The following is a 15,675-nucleotide window of genomic DNA, read 5'->3' as shown; positions in this document are numbered from 1 at the left end:
TGCACGCTCATCCCCAGCCACCAGTATTTTGATTGTAATTCTATTAGAGATTTCAAGATCTCTTGGTGCCTCAGACCCATTCCCTTGTGTGCTTCTTGAATCAAGTAAGCCCTCCGGTTCGTGTTTGGAATTACTCTGTCCCCCACTCCAGGGATTCGAGCAAAAGGAACGGAGTTTGCATCAATTATGTACTTATTAGTGAGTGGATAATTTAGAGGTAATGCCGCATAGTCGCCTTCTAATGAGGCTTTTACTGCCAGCATGGTTTCTCCATCTATTTGTTTTTTAGAATGCTTTTTTGTAGCTAAGGGGGCCGTTTGAACAGCTGCTGTTGTGGCTTTGTTAGCCAATGAATTCCCTGCAACGTGATCGCCATCACGCTGAAGACTCTGCCTATGTATCACGTGAGTCTTTCGTAGTTCTTTCTGTAAAAGAACTACTTGTTCCCATAGTTTTTATGCTTTATTGTGACACCTGTCTCATCTTTGTAACCGTTTTCAATCCAGGTCTGCATGAAATCATTGTAAGACTGGACGCAGGAATGCGAGTCGCACACTATTAGTGTGGGGAATTCGCGATCGGCATTCTCAATCGCCATCTTTAAAGCTTTTAGTTCAGCTCGCTGAGCTGTACAGTTTCTGAGTGATTCAGTTTTAGTGACCATTGGTCTGAATTTACCTATGCGCCAGCGACCTTTAACAATTGCGCATGCCGCATTGTAAACTTGTTTATCCACAACGTAGTGTTGTGCAGATGCGTCTGTGTAGATTACACAGGCGTACTGTTCGAGAGGCAGAATTTCGATCGACAGAGGACATTCATGTTCGTATTCTGGATGTTCTAGTTTTTTCATTTTGGGATCAAATGCGTGTATCACGTCTGTTGCAGCAAGAGAATTAACCCATTCAATTCATTCTGGATCTATTGCCATAGCATTTGGAATGCTCGGTCTTGTTACTGCCTCCAGGGATGATACTGCTGTTAAAACAGATATGCTCTTTCCTTGAGCTATGGCTCTTTCTTTTGCTATAGCAGTTTGAACCGCAGTTAGAATTTTTTCAGTAGAACTGAATTTCATTTCAGCTTGTGTGTACAAGTGTGATTTATAAGCTATTGGTACCGTTTCTCCCTCATTAGAGGTCAGGTACATGAATCCGCATCTTCCTGGGATGACTCGGATTACAAGGTTGCGTTCGTTTGCGCGTGTTTGCAGTTTTGTTTTAGTTAACATGTCTGTTTGTAATGATCGTAAAATTTCTGTGTGTTTCTGAGTCCAATTAATTGGTTTGAAATCAGGTTTTAATAATTCGTAGAGAGGTTTAACCCTTTCTGCGTAGTTTAGAATGTAAGTTCTTCCAAAATTCAGGAAACCTAGAATTTATTGTAAGTTTGCAGTGTTTTTGGAGCTTGCAGTACTGCACACTTCTCTAAGAAGTTGTCTGCTAGGCTTTTGCCTTCATTTGATAATTCATATCCTAAAAATAGGACAGTGAGGAGGGCAATTTGTGATTTTTTAAAGTTGAATTTATACCCTTCAGATGCGAACCCAAGTATAATGGTGTTCACTCTTTTCAAGTGTGTCTCCAGGTCATTGTCTGTAAGATAGATGTCATCGACATAGATAACGCCTCATCATCATACATTTGTAGTAACTCTGTTACCCTGGCTGAAAATAATCCTCAGCTGTTCGTGAATCCCTGGGGGAGGCGACAAAATTGCCTCTGTGCCCCCATACTGGAGAAAGCGATCAAATACCTGCTTTCTGGTGCAATGTTTTGACAGAAGAAACCATTTGAAATATCTAATGTTGTTTTATGTTTTTTGCGCACAATGTTATTCATTAGTGCTGCACTGTGTGAATTTTGTACTGCAAATGTTTTGCAACGAGAGTTTAGGTGTCTGTAGTCCAATACTAGACGATATGACTCGTCTGGTTTGGAGAGAGGAAACAAAGGATTGTTCATTTGTGAGGTGCATGTTTCAATCACCCCCTGGTATTCAAGTTGATCTAAGATCTCCTTGACTTGTTTTTTAGCTTCTTGCTTAACAGGATACTGCCTCTGTGTAGTAGTTTGATTTTTTAACAGAATTTTATGGTGAGGAGAATCCTCATCCCATCCTACATGATTTTTATATAATGCAGGGGCTTGGGCTACTGCCCATTTTCTAGCATATGTGTATTTTTAGGGCTCGGGCCTACGTCACACGAAGTGGGGCGGGGCTTCCGAGCTCTAATGTTATAAAAAAAAAAAGTTCAGAAAGGGCTGTGGGCTGCCGCATTCCAGAAAGCGCGCGGTTTTTGCGTGTGGTATTCTTCCATGTGAATGGTAATTGGTCCAGGCAAGGCTGTGTTTAAGTAAGGCAGCACGCCATAGGGCTTTGGAATTTTTTCAATGTCCACTTCCTGCATAAAGTGTTCGGACACGCGCAGAAGAATACATAAATCCTCAATTACCAGCTGTCCGAGGTGCCGGTAATTGAAGGCAGATGGTGCTGGGAGCGTGTGCACTGCTGTGTTTTTTTTCCCTTGAGCTCTGTGTGCGCGCCGGCAAACCCGCGCCTGCTCTTTGACCGAGGTAGGCTAAACAAGCATTGGCAAAGCAAATAGGACTCTCCTATACAAAATCTGTTGGTTTTGTCAGGGATATGTTTAGCCATGTTGTACAGCAGCCTGGCTGCTATGCAGCACAGCTGAAAGTAAAAAAACAAACAAAGTGCCCACTCACCCGAACTCAAACTTTTAATGTCAAAATAGAAGATCACTTTAATTTACTGCCCTCATAACAGACCCCGTGCAGTAGCTCTCGTTATCCTCTTACCAGATCCCTTGCATCTTCCCAGCTATTGCCAGATTTCTCACTCGCTCCCTGTCTCGTCACCATGACTCACTCTCTCCACCCTTTCATAAAAAAACACTCCACCTCGCTTTCCTCTCACTGGGAGCCTCACATTTACTCTCACAGTCCGGTTACCAGATTCCTACTGCCGTTGTACCAGATCACTCATTGTACTATCATTCAGTGTCCTATCATTAGAGACTTGCTTCAGGCAGAGTAGGGAGGGCAGAGTAGGGAGGGCAGAGTAGGGAGGGCAGAGTAGGGAGGGCAGAGTAGGGAGGGCAGAGTAGGGAGGGCAGAGTAGGGAGTGCAGAGTAGGGAGTGCAGAGTAGGGAGAGGAGAAGTGAGTAGTGAGTAGAGTAGTGAGTAGTGAGTAGTGAGTAGAGTAGTGAGTAGAGTAGTGAGTAGAGTAGTGAGTAGTGAGTAGAGTAGTGAGTAGTGAGTTGAGTAGTGAGTAGAGTAGTGAGTAGTGAGTAGAGTAGTGAGTAGTGAGTAGAGTAGTGAGTAGTGAGTAGTGAGTAGAGTAGTGAGTAGAGTAGTGAGTAGAGTAGTGAGTAGTGAGTGCAGAGTAGTGAGTAGTGAGTAGAGTAGTGAGTAGTGAGTAGAGTAGTGAGTAGAGTGCAGAGTAGTGAGTAGTGAGTGCAGAGTAGTGAGTGATGAGTGCAGAGTAGTGAGTAGTGAGTGCAGTAGTGAGTAGAGTAGTGAGTAGAGTAGTGAGTAGAGTAGTGAGTAGAGTAGTGAGTAGTGAGTGCAGAGTAGTGAGTAGTGAGTAGTGAGTAGTGAGTAGTGAGTAGAGTAGTGAGTAGAGTAGTGAGTAGAGTAGTGAGTAGAGTAGTGAGTAGTGAGTGCAGAGTAGTGAGTAGTGAGTAGAGTAGTGAGTCGTGAGTAGAGTAGTGGGTAGAGTGCAGAGTAGTGAGTAGTGAGTGCAGAGTAGTGAGTAGTGAGTGCAGAGTAGTGAGTAGTGAGTAGAGCAGTGAGTAGTGAGTAGAGCAGTGAGTAGAGTAGTGAGTAGTGAGTGCAGAGTAGTGAGTAGTGAGTAGAGTAGTGAGTAGAGTAGTGAGTAGAGTAGTGAGTAGAGTAGAGTAGTGAGTAGTGAGTGCAGAGTAGTGAGTAGTGAGTGCAGTAGTGAGTAGAGTAGTGAGTAGAGTAGTGAGTAGAGTCGTGAGTAGAGTAGTGAGTAGTGAGTGCAGAGTAGTGAGTAGTGAGTAGAGTAGTGAGTAGAGTAGTGAGTAGAGTAGTGAGTAGTGAGTAGTGAGTAGAGTAGAGAGTAGAGTAGTGAGTAGAGTAGTGAGGTGAGTAGTGAGTAGAGTAGTGAGTAGAGTAGTGGAGAAGTGTGGCTCACTGGTTAGAGGAGGCAGACCCGGACGCTGAGATCAGACCCGGGACCAGGGTTCAATTCCCGACGCGGCAGGGTCTTGAGCCCAAAATGTCCACGGACTCGGTAATTCTCGCTTCGGTGCCTACTCGAATCACAGGTTTACACTCTGCAACTCTGGGCAATAGCTTGCTTAATCTCCACTACGGCCCCCCGCGGCGGGATGCCTGGCTTTCACCTTGGGGATACCCAGTAAGGGGCTATCTCACAGGGAAAAACCAGGACGGGTTCCCAATGCAAAGCGCTTTGAGACCTGGCGGTGATATTGCGCTATATAAAAACCCATCCATCCATCCATCCATCCAGTAGTGAGTAGAGTAGTGTGTAGAGTAGTGTGTAGTGAGTGCAGAGTAGTGAGTAGTGAGTAGAGTAGTGAGTAGTGAGTGCAGAGTAGTGAGTAGTGAGTGCAGAGTAGTGAGTAGTGAGTAGAGTAGTGAGTAGAGTAGTGAGTAGAGTAGTGAGTAGAGTAGTGAGGTGAGTAGTGAGTAGAGTAGTGAGTAGAGTAGTGTGTAGAGTAGTGAGTAGTGAGTGCAGAGTAGTGAGTAGTGAGTGCAGAGTAGTGAGTAGTGAGTGCAGAGTAGTGAGTAGTGAGTAGAGTAGTGAGTAGAGTAGTGAGTAGAGTAGTGAGGTGAGTAGTGAGTAGAGTAGTGAGTAGAGTAGTGAGTAGAGTAGTGTGTAGAGTAGTGAGTAATGAGTGCAGAGTAGTGAGTAGTGAGTAGAGTAGTGAGTAGTGAGTGCAGAGTAGTGAGTAGTGAGTGCAGAGTAGTGAGTAGTGAGTAGAGTAGTGAGTAGAGTAGTGAGTAGAGTAGTGAGTAGTGAGTGCAGAGTAGTGAGTAGTGAGTGCAGTAGTGAGTAGTGAGTAGAGCAGTGAGTAGAGTAGTGAGTAGAGTAGTGAGTAGAGTAGTGTGTAGAGTAGTGAGTAGAGTAATGTGTAGAGTAGTGAGTAGTGAGTGCAGAGTAGTGAGTAGTGAGTAGAGTAGTGAGTAGTGAGTGCAGAGTAGTGAGTAGTGAGTAGAGTAGTGAGTAGTGAGTGCAGAGTAGTGAGTAGTGAGTGCAGTAGTGAGTAGTGAGTAGAGTAGTGAGTAGAGTAGTGAGTAGAGTAGTGAGTAGTGAGTGCAGAGTAGTGAGTAGTGAGTGAAGAGTAGTGAGTAGAGTAGTGAGTAGAGTAGTGAGTAGAGTAGTGAGTAGAGTAGTGAGTAGTGAGTAGTGAGTAGTGAGTAGTGAGTAGAGTAGTGAGTAGTGAGTGCAGAGTAGTGAGTAGTGAGTGCAGAGTAGTGAGTAGTGAGTGCAGAGTAGTGAGTAGAGTAGTGAGTAGTTAGTGCAGAGTAGTGAGTAGAGTAGTGAGTAGTGAGTAGAGTAGTGAGTAGAGTAGTGAGTAGTGAGTAGAGTAGTGAGTAGTGAGTGCAGAGTAGTGAGTAGTGAGTAGAGTAGTGAGTAGAGTAGTGAGTAGTGAGTGCAGAGTAGTGAGTAGTGAGTAGAGTAGTGAGTAGAGTAGTGAGTAGTGAGTGCAGAGTAGTGAGTAGTGAGTAGGGAGCAGAGTAGTGAGTAGAGTAGTGAGATGAGTAGTGAGTAGAGTAGTGAGGTGAGTAGTGAGTAGAGTAGTGAGGTGAGTAGAGTAGTGAGTAGAGTAGTGAGTAGAGTAGTGAGTAGAGTAGTGTGTTGAGTAGTGAGTAGTGAGTGCAGAGTAGTGAGTAGAGTAGTGAGTAGAGTAGAGTAGTGAGTAGTGAGTAGAGTAGTGAGGTGAGTAGTGAGTAGAGTAGTGAGTAGAGTAGAGTAGTGAGTAGTGAGTAGAGTAGTGAGGTGAGTAGTGAGTAGAGTAGTGAGTAGTGAGTAGAGTAGTGAGTAGAGTAGTGAGTAGTGAGTAGAGTAGTGAGTAGAGTAGTGAGTAGAGTAGTGAGTAGAGTAGTGAGTGGAGAGTAGTGAGCAGAGTAGTGAGTAGTGAGCAGAGTAGTGAGTAGTGAGCAGAGTAGTGAGTAGTGAGTGCAGAGTAGTGAGTAGTGAGTAGAGTAGTGAGTAGAGTAGTGAGTAGAGTAGTGAGTAGAGTAGTGAGTAGAGTAGTGAGTAGTGAGTGCAGAGTAGTGAGTAGTGAGTAGAGTAGTGAGTAGAGTAGTGAGTAGAGTAGTGAGTAGAGTAGTGAGTAGAGTAGTGAGTAGAGTAGTGTGCAGAGTAGTGTGCAGAGTAGTGAGTAGTGAGTGCAGAGTAGTGAGTAGTGAGTGCAGAGTAGTGAGTAGTGAGTGCAGAGTAGTGAGTAGAGTAGTGAGTAGTGAGTAGAGTAGTGAGTAGTGAGTAGAGTAGTGAGTAGAGTAGTGAGTAGAGTAGTGAGTAGAGTAGTGAGTAGAGTAGTGAGCAGTGAGTGCAGAGTAGTGAGCAGTGAGTGCAGAGTAGTGAGTAGTGAGTAGAGTAGTGAGTAGTGAGTAGAGTAGTGAGTAGAGTAGTGAGTGCAGAGTAGTGAGTAGTGAGTGCAGAGTAGTGAGTAGAGTAGTGAGTAGTGAGTAGAGTAGTGAGTAGAGTAGTGAGTAGTGAGTAGAGTAGTGAGTAGTGAGTAGAGTAGTGAGTGGTGAGTAGAGTAGTGAGTAGAGTAGTGAGTAGAGTAGTGAGTAGTGAGTGCAGAGTAGTGAGTAGAATAGTGAGTAGAGTAGTGAGTAGTGAGTAGAGTAGTGAGCGCAGAGTAGTGAGTAGTGAGTAGAAAGTAGTGAGTAGAGTAGTGAGTAGAGTAGTGAGTGGAGAGTAGTGAGCAGAGTAGTGAGTAGTGAGCAGAGTAGTGAGTAGTGAGCAGAGTAGTGAGTAGTGAGTAGTGAGTAGTGAGTAGAGTAGTGAGTAGTGAGGTGAGTAGTGAGTAGAGTAGTGAGTAGTGACTAGAAAGTAGTGAGTAGAGTAGTGAGTAGAGTAGTGAGTGGAGAGTAGTGAGCAGAGTAGTGAGTAGTGAGCAGAGTAGTGAGCAGAGTAGTGAGTAGTGAGTGCAGAGTAGTGAGTAGAGTAGTGAGTAGTGAGTAGAGTAGTGAGTAGAGTAGTGAGTCGAGTAGTGAGTAGAGTAGTGAGTAGAGTAGTGAGTAGAGTAGTGAGTAGGGTAGTGAGCAGAGTAGTGAGTAGTGAGTGCAGAGTAGTGAGTAGTGAGTAGAGTAGTGAGTAGTGAGTAGAAAGTAGTGAGCAGAGTAGTGAGTAGAGTAGTGAGTAGTGAGTAGAGTAGTGGGTAGAGTAGTGGGTAGAGTAGTGAGTAGAGTAGTGAGTAGAGTAGTGAGTAGAGTAGGGAGTAGTGAGTAGAGTAGTGAGTAGAGTAGTGAGTAGTGAGTGCAGAGTAGTGAGTAGAGTAGTGAGTAGTGAGTAGAGTAGTGAGTAGAGTAGTGAGGTGAGTAGAGTAGAGTAGTGAGTAAAGTAGTGAGTGCAGAGAAGTGAGTAGTGAGTAGAGAAGTGAGTAGTGAGTAGAGTAGTGAGTAGAGTAGTGAGGTGAGTAGTGAGTAGTGAGTGCAGAGTAGTGAGTATAGTAGTCAGTAGTGAGTAGAGTAGTGAGTAGAGTAGTGAGGTGAGTAGAGTAGTGAGTAAAGTAGTGAGTGCAGAGTAGTGAGTAGAGAAGTGAGTAGTGAGTAGAGTAGTGAGTAGTGAGTAGAGTAGTGAGGTGAGTAATGAGTAGTGAGTGCAGAGTAGTGAGTATAGTAGTCAGTAGTGAGTAGAGTAGTGAGTAGAGTAGTGAGGTGAGTAGAGTAGTGAGTAAAGTAGTGAGTGCAGAGTAGTGAGTAGAGAAGTGAGTAGTGAGTAGAGTAGTGAGTAGTGAGTAGAGTAGTGAGTAGTGAGTAGAGTAGTGAGTAGTGAGTATAGTAGTGAGTAGTGAGTAGAGTAGTGAGTAGTGAGTAGAGTAGTGAGTAGTGAGTAGAGAGTAAAGTAGTGAGTGCAGAGTAGTGAGTAGAGTAGTGAGTAGTGAGTGCAGAGTAGTGAGTAGAGTAGTGAGTAGTGAGTAGAGTAGTGAGTAGTGAGTAGTGAGTAGAGTAGTGAGTAGTGAGTAGTGAGTGCAGAGTAGTGAGTAGGACATCACAGGCAGCAGCTGTGCAAGCTTCTTACACTCACAAGGAGACCACAGGCAGCTGAGTTGCAAGCTTCTCCCACTCACAAGAAGGACATCACAAACAGCAGCGGTGCAAGCTTCTCACACTCACAAGAAGGACATCACAAACAGCAGCGGTGCAAGCTTCTCACACTCACAAGGAGACCACAGGCAGCTGAGGTGCAAGCTTCTCCCACTCACAAGAAGGACATCACAAGCAGCAGCGGTGCAAGCTTCTCACACTCACAAGAACGACATCACAGGCAGCAGCAGTGCAAGCTACTTACACTCACAAGGAGACGACAGGCAGCAGAGGTGCAAGCTTCTCACACTCGCAAGAACGACATCACAAGCAGCAGTGGTGCAAGCTTCCCTTACACACTCACAGCAGGTACTGTGCCAAGGCAGCAGCAGCAACAGAGCAAGAGTCCCTTACAAAGAACAGGCACAGCACAGAGATGCACAATGCAATCTTCTTATACTCACAGGCAGCAGCGGTGCAAGCTTCTCACACTCACACGAAGGACATCACAGGCAGCAGCTGTGCAAGCTTGTTACACTCACAAGGATACCACAGGCAGCTGAGGTGCAAGCTTCTCCCACTCACAAGAAGGACATCACAAGCAGCAGCGGTGCAAGCTTCCCTCACACACTCACAGCAGGTACTGTGCCCAGGCAGTAGCAGCAACAGAGCAAGAATCCCTTATAAAGAACAGGCACAGCACAGAGATGCACAATGCAATCTTCTCATACTCACAGGCAGCAGCTGTGCAAGCTTCTCACACTCACAAGAACGACATCACAGGCAGCAGCAGTGCAAGCTTCTTACACTCACAAGAAGGACATCACAGGCAGCAGCAGTGCAAGCTTCTTACACTCACAAGGAGACCACAGGCAGCAGAGGTGCAAGCTTCTCACACTCACAAGAAGGACAACACAGGCAGTAACGGTGCAATATTCTCACACTCACAAGGAGATCACTGGCAGTACACACCACATGAACACACTCCATAACACATAGCAACAATACATTGGCATTTACAATGCCATTAGCTCAAACTCAAATAAATCCGAGCCCGATTGCATTTCTAATGCTTGTTTATGAATTGGAATGTGATTTGAGAAGGCAGGCATAATAATTTCTTCGCCATGTGGGCATTCCCTGACAAACTCTGGTGGCCAGTCTTTTTCTGCTAGAAGGATATCATAGCCTTTAGATAGATTCTCCCAAAAGAGACCTCTTATTTTCCTAGTTTTGTCCAGTTCTAAACATAATGTTATTTCATATAATTATGGGGTACACTAACTCTGGTGTCTGCAGTTTCCACCTGAATGTATTCATTCGTCTCCCTGTCTCCAGAAGATTCATCAGGATCTTGCGAGCTATGGTCACTTCTGCTGCGCTGTCTAGCATTGTCTGGGCCCACTCTCCGTTCTTGAGTTGTGTCCTCAGAATCCTCGGCATGTTTTATTTTAATACTAGCTACCTTCTTTTTGGGAAATTGTAATTTTTTACTTTGATGAGCAGGTTCCTTGTCTTTGGACTTGACGCGCTCTTCTTTATGTTCTGACCGTCCTCTTCTTTCCGATTTCTGTGCGGAAGTCTGAAAAGGTTTTCTTAAATTGTCCCTATTTCTAACGTTATATCTTTTTTCAGAGGGCTCCCGTTATGGAGACCTGTCCCCTGTCCTGGAGATCTATTTCTCCATTGGGGAGATCTTCCTCTGGTCTGAAACAGTTTTTCTCTGGGGGTAATTTGTTTATTACCCTCCCACTTTTTTTTTGGAGTAATGAGACTATTCTTAATAAAAGTTTTTTCAGGATTTTCAGTTAGTTGTGGTTTTAGTGGTTTCCCACCCAAACTATCTCTACCTAATTCTTCATAGGATTTTTCAATTATTCTGGCAAGTTCAAAAGGTTTTTCTGTTATATCCGTTTCTTTTAATTTTTGGCGGATCGCCACAGATGCTGCTTCTCCTTTTATGTTGGCTAGTAGTATAGCCGAGACTTGCTTAAAGTCTTTCAGTAATTTCATACCTAGATTTAAAGCAGGTTCTGAACCGTATTCATTTTGAATCTGTCTTAGAACGTCTGCTATAACCGCCATAGACGGAACACCTTGTGTTTTTGTGTATATTGAAGCAAAGACTGCTCCCCAAGTGTCACAGGCCTCCACATGTGGTGCGATCCCCATTGGTAGACAGATTGTCAGAATTCTGTGTTTTTCATTAGGTGTACTATCAGGAAATACAGCCTCTATTTGAGTAATTTTCTGAGCTAATCAGAACGGAATTTGTTACCGTTTTGCTGGTAATTTGCCAATGACTGATTGTATAATCTGTGGTGTCATTTTATTTGTGTTCCCCTGGTGAGGGGTGTGATGTGGAATTTTTTTATTGGTGGTTGGACTGTTAAAGTCCGCATGACATATTGGACCCATTGTCTATGTATTTTAATGAATTGTTTTAGCTGAACTAAAAGTTCTCTGTCTGACATTTCTTCAATGTCAGGATGTGGTGTATAGCTGGCTAGAACCGGCCATGTGGCTCCTGGTCTACCTAGTGGACCGAGCCTGGTAATGTGATTTTTATGTTTTAGGGCGCCATCAAACCAGAGCTCATGCTCCTGGTAAGTTAGTGGAATTTCAATGTCCTCAAAAGGAACGTATTCCGTTGGAGGTTCCACTGCTTTGTAGTAGTGGAACTCTTGTGTCACAGCATTTTCTGCTGGAAAATCTATCCATGAATAGAATACCTCTGTCTGCCGATATTCATGTGCCTCTACCACAAATATGTCTGTACCACCTCTTGATGATACTCCATTATTTAGTCATCTAAGACTGCTTGAGCTTCTATTCTTGCTCTTTCCCTTTCATCGTCACTTTCCATCATTTTTGCTGTCTGAAAGTTTTGCAGAACACGTTTCAAGGAAACAAAGATTAGGTGCACAATATTTTGGAATACTGTATACTTCAACGTTGACTAAACCAAAAACTAATACATAGGATTCTTCTCCTTTTTAGTTTTGGCGGATATTACCCTTTCACCCACTCCAGACGTCTATTGGAGTTTTTACGGGAAAAGGGGTCTGTGTGGAAAGCACGAGTGAGTTACCACACTATTCTCATTGTATGTGAATGGTGTGGTAGAGCACCTGCTCAAAGAACCAGCAGATGCTCCGTCCCTGGCGGGCACTCGGATCCCCACCCTGCTCTTTGCCGACGATACCCTCCTCATTGCAAAGACACCCCAGGGTCTCCAAAAGCTCCTCAACCGCTTCCAGGAGTTCTGCTCTCTCAGGGGCTTGACGATCAATGTAGACAAGACCAAATTCCTGACCATGAACCCTCCTAAAAAGCTAGGACCCCCTCCGGTTCTAAATACTGTTCCACTGGAGAGGGTCTGCGAGTTTTATTATTAGGGGATCCGCCTTAGCAATTCCATGGGCTGGACCCCACATATTCAAAAGATGCTGCTCAGCCACAAAAGGGTGACTGGCGTCCTACTCAGGGAACATCGCTCATCCTCTAAACATTGCATTTCTCAGGTTATAGACATCTACAAAGCTAAAGGGGTTACTGCCGCCCTGTATGGGGCGGAGTTGTGGGGCACCTCAAACCTTGAGGTATTAGCTAAAGCGGAAAGTAAGTTTCTGAAGGATCTTATGGCCCTTCCATTGAGCACACCTACAGTTCCAGTGCTTCTCGACCTGGGCTGCAGACCAATTGTGGACCAGGCGCGACTCCGGCCTTTGCTCTTGTGGGCTCGCTTGTGGAGGGTCCCCGAGCTGGCCTCATATGCAGCAGGCCTGTCTGAGGTGATTGCAATGGAGGGATGGCACCGAATAAAATGGTTAAGGGATGTTAGGAGTCTATTGGGGGAGCTGGGTCTGGATGACTGTTGGGCTACTCGTTCTGCTCCTCCCAAAGCCACCTTGAAGAAACTATACTGGGAGTGGATATCTTCCAAACTCATTGGCAATCCTCGACACTGCAATTCGACCACATCATTCCTAAGAATCAAAGACGTGGTCGCATATGAGCCTTATCTGGACCTTATCTCTATCCCACTGGACAGGGCTCTCTACTTTAAGCTTAGAGTGGGTACCTTACATCTAGGTAACTTGGTGTCCAGGTGGAAATCTTCTTCCCAGTCCTTGCCTTTCTGTGCTTTGTGTTCGACACGGGTGGAGACGGTGGCACACATTCTTTTTGAATGCCCGGACTATTGTGCTCCTAGGAGGCGCTGGCTCATACCATTGTGTAGACTTTTAGGTACACGCCAGCATCTGGTGGCCCTTCGTATCTTACTGACTGACCCCCCCCCCCCCCCCCATTGTCTGCGGTATTTCAAAATTTTTAAAATGGGCATGGGTGATCCGTTCAAAAAGGCTTTCCATTTCAATTTAATTCTTTTTTAAATATTTATTGTAATAGTTCCCGATTGTTTTATTCTTTTTAAATTACAATGTATTTTATTCTCAGCCTTGTAAATGTATTTCTTAATGTATGTACTGCTTTTAAGATATTTACGTATCGAAATAAAGCATATATCACTCACTCACTCACTCATATTCCCAATATGCTCTGCGCATTGGAATAACATAAACGATAGTTTAGACGTAGGACTGAGGTTGTCTAGGCCTCTATTGAATATGCTAGACTTAATTATGAATGCCAGCTAGCTCAGAGGTCACTAGAAGCTTTCTCGAATTCACAAGAAGGGATTAGTTTCTGACAACCGCATAAACATGACGACTTTGCTCCCCTAGAACAAGGAGTATATCTCCAGAGTCACGGAAACAATAGATAGCTATTTTACTCAGTCAATCGTGCATGCTTAGTTTCACCTGAAGTGCAGAGAAACAGAGAGATGGGCGTTTTCAAAAAAAGAGGTTATTTATTGAGCAGTCTTCTTTCTCATGCAAGAGAAGTGTATTGCTACAATTGTAATACTTGTCATAAAGTAAAGTGCGTACAGTGAAAGGAGTATTGTGAAATAATACAGTAAAAGCATTTATATGGTTTCTAAGTCATATGATACTTAAAACGGATAAAATACATACAATGATAAAAGATGACTAAACGTACTTAACTGGTGTTTCTAAGATACGCCTACCCCGGTGTACCTAACCTAAGCCTAGTACATGGGAAGAAGTAAATGAGTTGTAGTTTGAGTTTAAGATAATTTCTGCCAAGAATCTGAATCAAGAATTCTCTAAGGGTCTAATCAGCTCCGTACCTTGGTTATAGAATGAAGGAGGTTGTGTATCTCTCTCTCAGGACTCGATCTGCCAGCAACCCGCAAGGGTGACAGGGAAACACTAAAGCTGGATTTCTCGGCAGGAGAAAAGACAGCGTCTCTCTCAGTGGGTCAATGGGAGGGTCGACTTCCTTCGGCACTCGCTACAGCAGGGCGTCGGGCAAATAGATAGCCGATCTGCTCCAAACCACCGTGTGTTTTGCTAGGGCAGATGCTGGTATATTTATACCTAGAAGGTGCCGAGTTTGACGTAAGGTTGGACATAAGACATCACTGCGAACTCGCAGTTCTTTCAGGACTCAAGGAGTTCTAGGACAAATCAATACAGAAGCAGGGGGAATTCCCAGGCTGCTGGAGGCTTGGTTGGTTTAAGAACGCGTTGTGCTTTCTAGGAGTCTATGGGAGTAGCTTTGCCGTATTTGGACTGCATTGGCTATGACTTAATATGGGCATGATTCTTATGCCTTTATAAGGATATGATTTGATATAACCACATAAGGGAATAAATCGGGAATATTTAATTAGAGTCCTAGAGTCGTTTACAACAATGGTAGTTCTAGATATTGCAAATACTCGTCCTCCCAACCATCCCTGCTAACTCCTTTGTGCCTATGCTTACCTCACAGTGAGGGGAAGTGTACTGGCAAGGTGGCTGACACTGGTTGGTGACTGGTGTTGATCTGGAAGCCAACTCCCACCAAGGCCCTGTGCACCAACCACTTTCCAGCTGTGTCAGCCATCTTGTTAGTACACTTCCATTCACTGTCAGGTAGCCATTGGCCCAGATTAAGTTGTTGGGATCGGTGGTTGGGGAAGTGTTTGCCATTACTACAACTCCAATTTTGTAGGTTAACAAATGCAGTGCAAACATGAATCCTATCTAGTGTTCACACAGACAATGTTGTGCATTTCTTGTAGAAATTGGCCAACTTACTCATGAGTTCTTGACTCTGTTGTTGTATGTTTCTCCTTACCAGGGTACTTTACCTTGTCGTCTGCAGACTTGTGACCACCCAGACCCATGATGCAGTGACATATTTCCACATTGAACTGTATTTGAATTACCTGGCACACACTTACTTCAGACCTGATGGTCATCTTTTGTTCTTCTGTGCTTTTTGACACAGTGTGATGTGATCTTATTTTGTGTGAATGTGACAGGTTGTACCTGGAGAATAACCCTTTGCTCCACATTGAGGTGTGTGTTGTCTGTTTTCACACATCCAAATATTAGTTAGGAAACTAAACATGCTCCACGATGATCTGTTTTGCTGACACTGATTGTTTATTTTGCTTGCAAATGGTACTATTTGTTTAGGCAATGGACTTCCATTGAATGTTTACCATGTTGTACAGGTTGTGTGATAACCTGATTGTTTCTATCTATCATGCTGCGACAAGGTACATTTACCCACAAGCCTGTAATAACATTTATGAAGTGATTGTTACCAAGGTTATTGACAATTTCTTCTTTGTGATTTTGTACGTCATTTCCAATTTGTACAATTGGGATTCAAAGTCACAACATGAGCTAGTATTTTCTGCAAAGTGATTTATTTAAGTGCATGACGTGATGAAATCATCCCACACCACACCATTGTGGAGTGCTCAACAAAAAACTACAAAATAAAGTGGAGATAGGAGTTGGCAGTGTTTGTAGATAAATTATTCCAAAGTAGATCCACAGTTATTTGAGTCCTTAGTCCAACTTAGACCCTCAAGCCAATGTGGAACACTTCAATGACAGTCAACAAAGTGAATTCTTGGCACACAATGGAGGATATCAGGAGCAGGTTGTCACTTTCTGGGGGTAATGCGTAGTCATCGGTCTCTCAAGAATTCTTCTTCGAACAACCCTTTCCACATTTTGGGAGGGTACACTCAGGTACAGGCAGCGGCTTTGCAAAGTCCACATCCTTCCCTGTGGTTGGTGCAGATGTTGATGTACCGGATGTTGTGGGCACACAGGGAGGTGGCAATCTGGCTGAGGCAGGTGAGAATGTCCCTGTGCACTGGAATAAGTGAATCAATTTTTGTCATGTACATGTAAATTTTTTCATAGTGGCTGCCTGCTGCTGTTGCATGGTCCTGAGGTTCCCAACAACCTGGTCTAAATCTCCTGTGTGACCCGCGTATGCGTGCAGGATTCTGGGTATGTGTGGGCGC

The sequence above is a fragment of the Lissotriton helveticus genome, chromosome 8, assembly GCF_964261635.1.
Source record: "Lissotriton helveticus chromosome 8, aLisHel1.1, whole genome shotgun sequence".
Lineage (NCBI taxonomy): Eukaryota > Metazoa > Chordata > Amphibia > Caudata > Salamandridae > Lissotriton > Lissotriton helveticus.
Note: the sequence above shows the minus strand (reverse complement) of the source record.